Raw genomic sequence first — 9,181 nt, forward strand, 5'->3', positions numbered from 1 at the left:
TCCAGCCTGGAGCTCTCCAGCTCTCCCTGGGCCGGAGGGTTTCTCGTCTATCCATCTGTTTAAGCTTAAACATCTATGGTGCCAAATATGTGGAGGATATGGAAGGAGAAAGGGAGACCAAAATTCAATATTTAAAATTTTTCAAAGATTTAAAAATTTTTTAATTAGAGTATATTTGATTTGCAATGTTGTGTTAGTCTTGGGCACACAGTAAAATGAATCCATTATGCACATACATTATCCATTCTCTTTCAGATTCTTCTCCCATATAGGCCACCTACAGAATATGGAGTATGGAGTAGAGTTCCTTGTGCTATATAGTAGGTCCTTAAGACTCTACACATGGACATCACCAGATGGTCAACAGCGAAATCACATTGATTATATTCTTTGCAGCCAAAGATAGAGAAGCTCTATACAGTCAGCAAAAACAAGACTGGGAGCTGACTGTGGCTCAGATCATGAACTCTTTATTGCCAAATTCAGACTTAAATTGAAGAAAGTAGGGAAAACCACTAGACCATTCAGGCATAACCTAAATCAAATTCCTTATGATTCTACAGTGGAAGTAAGAAATAGATTTAAGGGCCTAGATCTGATAGAGTGCCTGATGAACTATGGATGGAGGTTCACGACATTTTACAGGAGACAGGGATCAAGACCATCCCATGGAAAAGAAATGCAAAAAAGCAAAATGGCTGTCTGGGGAGGCCTTACAAATAGCTGTGAAAAGAAGAGAAGCGAAAAGCAAAGGAGAAAAGGAAAGATAGAAGCATCTGAATGCAGAGTTCCAAAGAATAGCAAGAAGAGATAAGAAAGCCTTCCTCAGTGATCAATGCAAAGAAATAGAGGAAAACAACAGAACGGGAAAGACTAGAGATCTCTTCAAGAAAATTGGAGATACCAAGGGAACGTTTCATGCAAAGATGGGCTCGATAAAGGACAGAAATGGTATGGACCTAACAGAAGCAGAAGATATTAAAAAGAGGTGGCAAGGATACACAGAAGAACTGTACAAAAAAGATCTTCACGACCAAGATAATCACGGTGGTGTGATCACTCACCTAGAGCCAGACATCCTGGAATGTGAAGTCAAGCTGGCCTTAGAAAGCATCACTATGAACAAAGCTAGTGGAGGTGATGGAATTCCAGTGGAGCTATTTCAAATCCTGGAAGATGATGCTGTGAAAGTGCTGCACTCAATATGCCAGCAAATTTGGAAAACTCAGCAGTGGCCACGGGACTGGAAAAGGTCAGTTTTCATTCCAAAGAAATGCCCAAAGAAAGGCAATGCCAAAGAATGGTCAAACTACCACACAATTGCACTCATCTCACACACTAGTAAAGTAATGCTCAAAATTCTCCAAGCCAGGCTTCAGCAGTATGTGAACCCTGAACTTCCAGATGCTCAAGCTGGTTTTAGAAAAGGCAGAGGAACCAAAGATCAAATTGCCAACATCTTCTGAATCATGGAAAAAGCAAGAGAGTTCCAGAAAAACATCTATTTCTGCTTTATTGACTATGCCAAAGCCTTTGACTGTGTGGATCACAATAAACTGTGGAAAATTCTGAAAGAGATGGGAATACCAGACCACCTGACCTGCCTCTTGAGAAACCTATACGCAGGTCAGGAAGCAACAGTTAGAACTGGACGTGGAACAACAGACTGGTTCCAAATAGGAAAAGGGTATGTCAAGGCTGTATATTGTCACCCTGCTTATTTAACTTATGTGCAGAGTACACTATGAGAAACGCTGGGCTGGAAGAAGCACGAGCTGGAATCAAGATTGCTGGGAGAAATATCAATAACCTCAGATATGCAGATGACACCACCCTTATGGCAGAAAGTAAAGAACTAAAGAGCCTCTTGATGAAAGTGAAAGAGGAGAGTGAAAAAGTTGGCTTAAAGCTCAACATTCAGAAAACTAAGATCATGGCATCCAGTCCATCACTTCATGGGAAATAGATGGGGAAACAGGGGAAACAGTGTCAGACTTTATTTTTTTGGGCTCCAAAATCACTGCAGATGGTGACTGCAGCCATGAAATTAAAAGACACTCCTTGGAAGGAAAGTTATGACCAACCTAGATAGCATATTGAAAAGCAGAGACATTACTTTGCCAACAAAGGTCCGTCTAGTCAAGGCTATGGTTTTTCCAGTGGTCATGTATGGATGTGAGAGTTGGACTGTGAAGAAAGCTGAGTGCTGAAGAATTGATGCTTTTGAACTGTGGTGTTGGAGAAGACTCTTGAGAGCCCCTTGGACTGCAAGGAGATCCAACCAGTCCATTCTGAAGGAGATCAGCCCTGGGATTTCTTTGGAAGGAATGATGCTAAAGCTGAAACTCCAGTACTTTGGCCACCTCATGTGAAGAGTTGACTCATTGGAAAAGACTCTGATGCTGGGAGGGGTTGGGGGCAGGAGGAGAAGGGGACGACAGAGAATGAGGTGGCTGGATGGCATCACTGACTCGATGGAGGTGAGTCTGAGTGAACTCTGGGAGTTGGTGATGGACAGGGAGGCCTGGCGTGCTGTGATTCATGGGGTTGCAAAGAGTCAGACACAACTGAGCGACTGAACTGAACTGATTATCTATTTTGTGTTTAGTAGTGTGTATATGTCAATTCCAATCTTCCAATTTATGCCTCCCCTGCCTATGATTTTTTAATTATTATAAATCTATGCTTTGATTATTTAGCATCTCTGTGCTTCCTTTTTTCTTTTATACAATGGGGTTAAACTACACCTGCGACTTCCCTGGTGGTCCAACGGTTAAATTATGTGTTTCTGCTGCAGGAGGCATGGGTTTGGTTCCTAGTGGGGAGCTAAGATCCCACATACCTTGTGGTGCAGCCAAAAACAAAAGGGCAAACAAAGAAAAAAAATACCCCTACTACCTACTTCATAGGGCTGGTTGAGGACTCAAAGAGCACATTTATTCAAAGAGTAATGCCCAGAAGATTACAAATGTTAAATAAATAGCACATTTTATTATAAAAATAATATGCTTCTAGTTTTAAGGAAAATCTAACCATAAGAAAGGAAGAAAGTGATAAGTAAAATTCCCCTTAAAACCTGGCCCATTCACTTGACTGTGCTTTTCTAAATATATCCACTATTCAGTGGTTGCTTATGTAAACGTCTAGACATTTTTAGGCATCTGTATGTGAGTCTGTCCTTTTTGTTTTAAACACAAACTGCAATATACTATATGAACAGTTTTTGACTTATTTTTAAATGAAATATTCTATTCAAATATCCCTTACCAGTATATGTAACTCTACTTCATTTCTCATGGTAGGATATTATTCCACCAAGTACTTCTCATTACCTTCTGATGGAAATGTAGGTTGATTCCAGCTTTTCAGCATTACAAATGATACTGCAACGAACATCATCCTACAGAACATCTTTGTGCACTGATATCAATATACTCATGGCATAAATTCCTAGAAATGACACAATAAAACTGTATCTAGCAACATCCTCTTCTCCCACCTCCTCAATCAATTCTGGCTATTCTTGTCCCATAGTTTTTTTTAACCTGATTTTATTTTTTCATGGAAGGGCATTTCATTTTAAACATAGCAGTGTGTAATGTCAATCCCAAACTCATAATCTTATCCCCCACTGCCCACTGCCAGTAACCATAAGCTAGTTCTCTATTTGTTTTGTAGATAAGTTCATTTGTATAAGTGATATTATATGATATTTGTCTTTCTCTGTCTGACTTACTTTACTCAGTATGATAATCTCCAGGTCTACCCATGTTGCTGCAGATGGCATTATTTCATTCTTTTTAATGGCAGAATAATATTTCATTGCATATATGCACTACATCTCCTTTATTTTCCTTCCCATAGTTTTGGTCTTTGCCTGTGTGGTGTGGTGGATGAAAATGGCATGACGGCCGATACTAAATAAGAGTCCATGCCCTCAAGGAGCTTACTGTAGAGTGAAGAGGACAAATATGTAAATCAAGAGTTATCAGGCAGTGTGAAAAGTGCTTAATCACAAAGGACTATACCAAGGGCTGCTGGAATGCAAAGGAAGGCGTTACTGGCCAACTGCCAACATAAATGAGGGAAGGTGAGATTTGGATGAAAGTTGCCAGGTGAAGTGGGGGCAGGGCATTTTAAATGTTGGGAGTTCAGAGCTGGGTCCTGTGCCTAATACCCATACTCCATGATCTGGAATTTAGATCTCTAACCCAAACTTCTGTGTTCCAAATCCAGATAGCCAATTGCATCCTGTTACATCCCCCTATTGATGTCCCAGAGACCCATCAAACTCACCGTGTCCCCAGTAGAACTCAAACTTGCAGCACTGGCAGTGCTGCTCCAGGGCTCAGATGACTTGAGAAACTAACTCCTTCAATCAGACCCAGGCTTGCTCCAGCACGTGAGAGCATCATGTGCCAGCAACGCTTAAGGAGGAATCCACTTCCAGGGCCAGGCTGCTTGTTTGCCTCACTCTAGTGCAGGGGTGCTCTTAGCATTCCTACAGAAGGCACCCTTCCTGGGGTCAGTGGGCAGGGACAAAGGGGGTCAGTGTGGGGCTGATGTGCCCAATGACTTGGCCCCAACACTTAGTCTGACAGTCGCTTATGAAAAGTCCCTAGAAGTGTCCCCAAGATACTTGAAGGGAACTTTGTAGGGGGAACAACAGGAACTTGGAATGATTAGTGTTCGTATGGCTTTGTTTGAGTTCACAGGGTTATGAGGCCTGTGTAATTTTTGGATTATAATAATTTTTTATGCCTGTCCCCCTGGTGTGCAGGAACTATTTCTGTTTTTATATAGAGACAGAGGCTGGAACAAAACAGGCATTTGATAAACGTGTCTTGCTAAACTCTCTTTCTCCCCGTTGTTTTCACCACCAGCCTGCTTCTCCTCCCAAGTTCCCTGTCTTGGGGACTAGCACCCCCAACTCACCACACAGCCAGGAATCTGAGTCATCTTTAACTTCTCTCTATTGCCTCACTGCTCTATGCCCACCCTATGCAATCCATGCCTGAACCTTTTTGTTGTTTACTTCATAAATATTGCCTCTCTGTGTTTCTCTGTCTCCACTACCTGTGTCTCCATCTTAGGTGCCATGATACCTCACCTGAATTTCTTCAACCTCTGAACTGGTCCCCAACTTCTCCTTTTGCTCCTACCCCTCTTCTCTATTTCATTACCCAGAAGCCAGCGTAGTGTTTTCCAAATGTAAATCTGATCATGTCTGTCTGTCTCACACACATACAAACATCCTTAGTTAAACCTCTTCAGTGGCTTGCCACTGTCCTTAGAATAAAGACCAGAACCCTCACCACGTCTGATCCAGCCCTGCCTGCATGGTGAGCCCTGCCTGGCTTTCCTGCTTCATTTCATGCCATTCTTCTCCTCAGTTCCTGTGTTTGGCAACCCAGCTCTTTTTCAGTTCCTCAAGCAAGCCAGACTAAGGCCTCCCCCAGACTGCACACTTTCTGGTTCCTTTGCCTAAACTCCAAATATGTCTTCCCTCCCCTCACTCAAGTTCCCCTGCCTCCGCCTCTTTTCATTGTTGTTGTTTAGTCGCTAACTCGTGTCCAGTTCTTTGTGACCCCAAGGGCTGTAGCCTGCCAGGCTCCTCTGTCCATAGGATTTCCTAGGCAAGAATACTGGAGTGGGTTGCCATTTCCTTCTCCAGGAGATCTTCCTGACCCAGGGATTAAACCTGTGGCTCCTGCTTGGCAGGAGGATTCTTGACCCCTGAGCCACCAGGGAAGCTAATTCCTATCTATCCTTCAGACTTATGAAGAATGTCATTTCTTCAGAGAAGCCTTTCCAGATCCCCAGGGCCAATCAGGCTAGCTTTCATTGTTACATGTTCTCAGGGCTTCATTCCTAACACTTACCACATTTTAAATTTACTTCTTCATGTGATTATTTGAGGAACATCTACCTCTGCCAGTTGAATGTAAGGTCTATGCAGGCAGGAGATTTATCAGTGGGGCTTACACTTATGTCCCCAGCAACCGGCACATAACTGGATTGGCTGAGTTGGCTGATCAACAAAGAGTGGTTGGCTCAGTGACTAAAGAAACAGGAACCGCACATACAGAGATATGAAAGCATTACAAAGCTTGGCATGGGGCCCTGGCAAGTCACATGGTATGATCTAGACTGGGGTCTAGGGAGGTACATGGAAAATAGCAGGAGATGTTGTAGGCCCAAAAGTTAGTCCATGTCTTGATGCTCAAGTAAGGAAATAGAAGGTCCATGGGGAGCATCAGGGTCAGATTATCAAAGATGAAGAGCAGAGAAGAAAACCAGTGGCTCACAAGCCATATTTGGCCTGTGCGTATATTTTAATTGGCTTGCCTAACTTAAAAATATCAAATAGAAGGGGGAAAAGTAGAAGCAATGACAAATTTGATTTTCTTGGGCTCCAAAGCCACTGCAGACAGTGACTGCAGCTGTGAGATTAAAAGACACTTGCTCCTTGAAAGGAAAGCTATGACAAACCTAGACAGTGCATTAAGAAGCAGAGACATCACTTTGTCAGTGAAGGTTTGTATAGTCAAAGCTATGGTTTTTTCCAGTAGTCATATACAGATGTGAGAGTTAGACCGTAAAGAAGGCTGAGAGCCCAAGAACTGATGCTTTCAAATTGTGGTGCTGGAGAAGACTCTCGAGAGTCCCTTGGACTGCAAGGTGATCAAACAAGTCAATTCTAAAAGAAATGAACCCTGAATATTCATTGGAAGGACTGATGCTGAAGCTCTAATACTTTGGCCATCTGATGCAAAGAGCTGAATCGTTGGAAAAGACCCTGGTGCTGGGAAGACTTGAAGACAAAAGGAAAAGAAGACAGCATAGGATGAGATGGTTAGATAGCATCCCTGACTCAATGCACATGAATTTGAGCAAACTCCAGGAGATAGTGGAGGACAGAGAAGCCTGGCATGCTACAACCCATGGGGGTCACAAAGCGTCAGATGTGACTTAAAGACTGAATGACAACAACTTAAAAAAATTTCTCAAAACATCAGCTGTTCTAGGAACAATGGGTTTGTACTCCTGCAAGCAATAATTAGTTTCCACCTTTAAAGGGCATTGCCTCTAACTCCCTGGGCCTTTTCCTACCAGCCTGACTCTCTAAGCATTTAAGTTGTGACCCAGTTTTAGAGGGATCATTCCAGTAGGGGAATGGAAGAGGAGGGTGGAGAGGGTGGAGAGTGGGTAGGGGAGGACAATGGCAGTGGGAGGAACCCAGGGAGTGAGGGAGTTCATGTTAAACCTGGAGACACCGAAGCCAAAGGGACCCTACATCTGGACTCAGTCAGTTGAGCTCAGGCTTAGGGTTGGGGAGGAGAATAAGCTTTAGATCCTAGGGCTCTCCTTCCGCCATTAGAGGCTTTGTTTGGATTAAGTGTGCATTAGTGTTAGTCACTCCATCATGTCTGACTCTGTGATCCCATGGACAGTATCCCACCAGGCTTCTCTGTCCATGGAATTCTTCAGGCAAGAATACCGGAGTGGGTTGCCATTCCCTTCTCCAGGTAATCTTCCTAACCCAGGGATCAAACCTGGATCTCTGCATTGCAGACAGATTCTTTACCAACTGAGCCACCAGGAAAGCCCTTTGTTTAGATTCAGTTTAGTTCAGTTCAGTTGCTCAGTCATGTCTGACTCTTTGCGACCCCATGGACGGCAGCACGTCAGGCTTCCCTGTGCATCACCAACTCCTGGAGTTTACTCAAATTCATGTCCATTGAGCCGGTGATGCCATCCAACCATCTCATCCTCTGTTGTCCCCTTCTCCTCCTACCTTCAATTATTCCCAGCATCAGGGTCTTTTCAAATGAGTCAGTTCTTCACATCAGGTGGCCAAAGTATTGGAGTTTCAGCTTCAGCATCCGTCCTTCCAATGAATATTCAGGACTGATCTCCTCTAGGATGGACTGGTTGGATCTCCTTGCTGTCCAAGGGACTCTCAAGGGTCTTCTCCAACACTTCAGTTCAAAAGCATCAATTCTTTGGTGCTCAGCTTTCTTTATAGTCCAACTCTCACATCCATACATGACTACTGGAAAAACCAAAGCTTTGACTAGACAAACCTTTGTTGGCAAATTAATGTCTCTGCTTTTTAATATGGTGTCTAGGTTGGTCATAACTTCTCTTCAAAGGAGCAAGTATCTTTTAATTTCATGTCTGCAGTCACCATCTGCAGTGATTTTGGAGCCCCCACAAAATAAAGTCTGTCCCTGTTTCCATTGTTTCCCCATCTATTTGCCATGAAGTGATGGGACCAGATGCCATGATCTTAGTTTTTCCAATGTTGAGTTTTAAGCCAACCTTTTCACTCTCCTCTTTCACCTTCATCAAAAGGCTCTTTAGTTCCTGTTTGCTTTCTGTCAAAAGGGTGGTGCCATCTGCATATTTGAGGTTATTGGTGTTTGTCCTGGCAGTCTTGATTCCAGGTTTTGCTTCATCCAGCCCAGCATTTCTCATGATGTACTTTGCATATAAGTTAAATAAGCAGGGTGACAATACACAGCCTTGATGTATTCCTTTTCCTATTTGCAACCAGTTTGTTGTTCCATGTCCAGTTCTAACTGTTGCTTCTTGACCTGCACACAGGTTTCTCAGGAGGTAGGTTAGGTGGTCTGGTATTCCTATCTCTTTAAGAATTTCCCACAGTTTGTTGTGGTCCACACAGTCAAAGGCTTTGGATTAAAGAGAAAATAAAAGCAAAACAGGAAATCTGATGTGATCCTGGCTGATTTGAGAGTAAGTGAATGGATGAAAATGAAAATGAAGTTACTCAGTCGTGTCTGACTCTTTGCGACCCCGTGGACTGTAGCCTACCAGGCTCCTCCATCCGTGGGATTCCCTAGGCAAGAGTACTGGAGTGGGTTGCCATTTCCTTCTCCAGGGGATCTTCCCAACCCAGGGATCGAACCCAGGTCTCCCGCATTGGAGGCAGACGCTTTAACCTCTGAGCCACCAGGGAAGCCCAAGTGAATGGATACTGGAATTTTAACAAGATAAAAACGACCTTCTTCTGGCCTGCCCTTGCCCTCTCCACATCTCAGAGAGATACAAGATAGACAAGACCATGGTCCTTAGAACAGAGGAGATTGACAGTCTTGTTGGGGAGGAAGACATTTAAATAATTAAATGCTGCTGCTGCTAAGTCGCTTCAGTCGTG

Source organism: Bubalus bubalis, chromosome 2 (genome assembly GCF_019923935.1).
Source record: "Bubalus bubalis isolate 160015118507 breed Murrah chromosome 2, NDDB_SH_1, whole genome shotgun sequence".
NCBI classification, from domain to species: domain Eukaryota; kingdom Metazoa; phylum Chordata; class Mammalia; order Artiodactyla; family Bovidae; genus Bubalus; species Bubalus bubalis.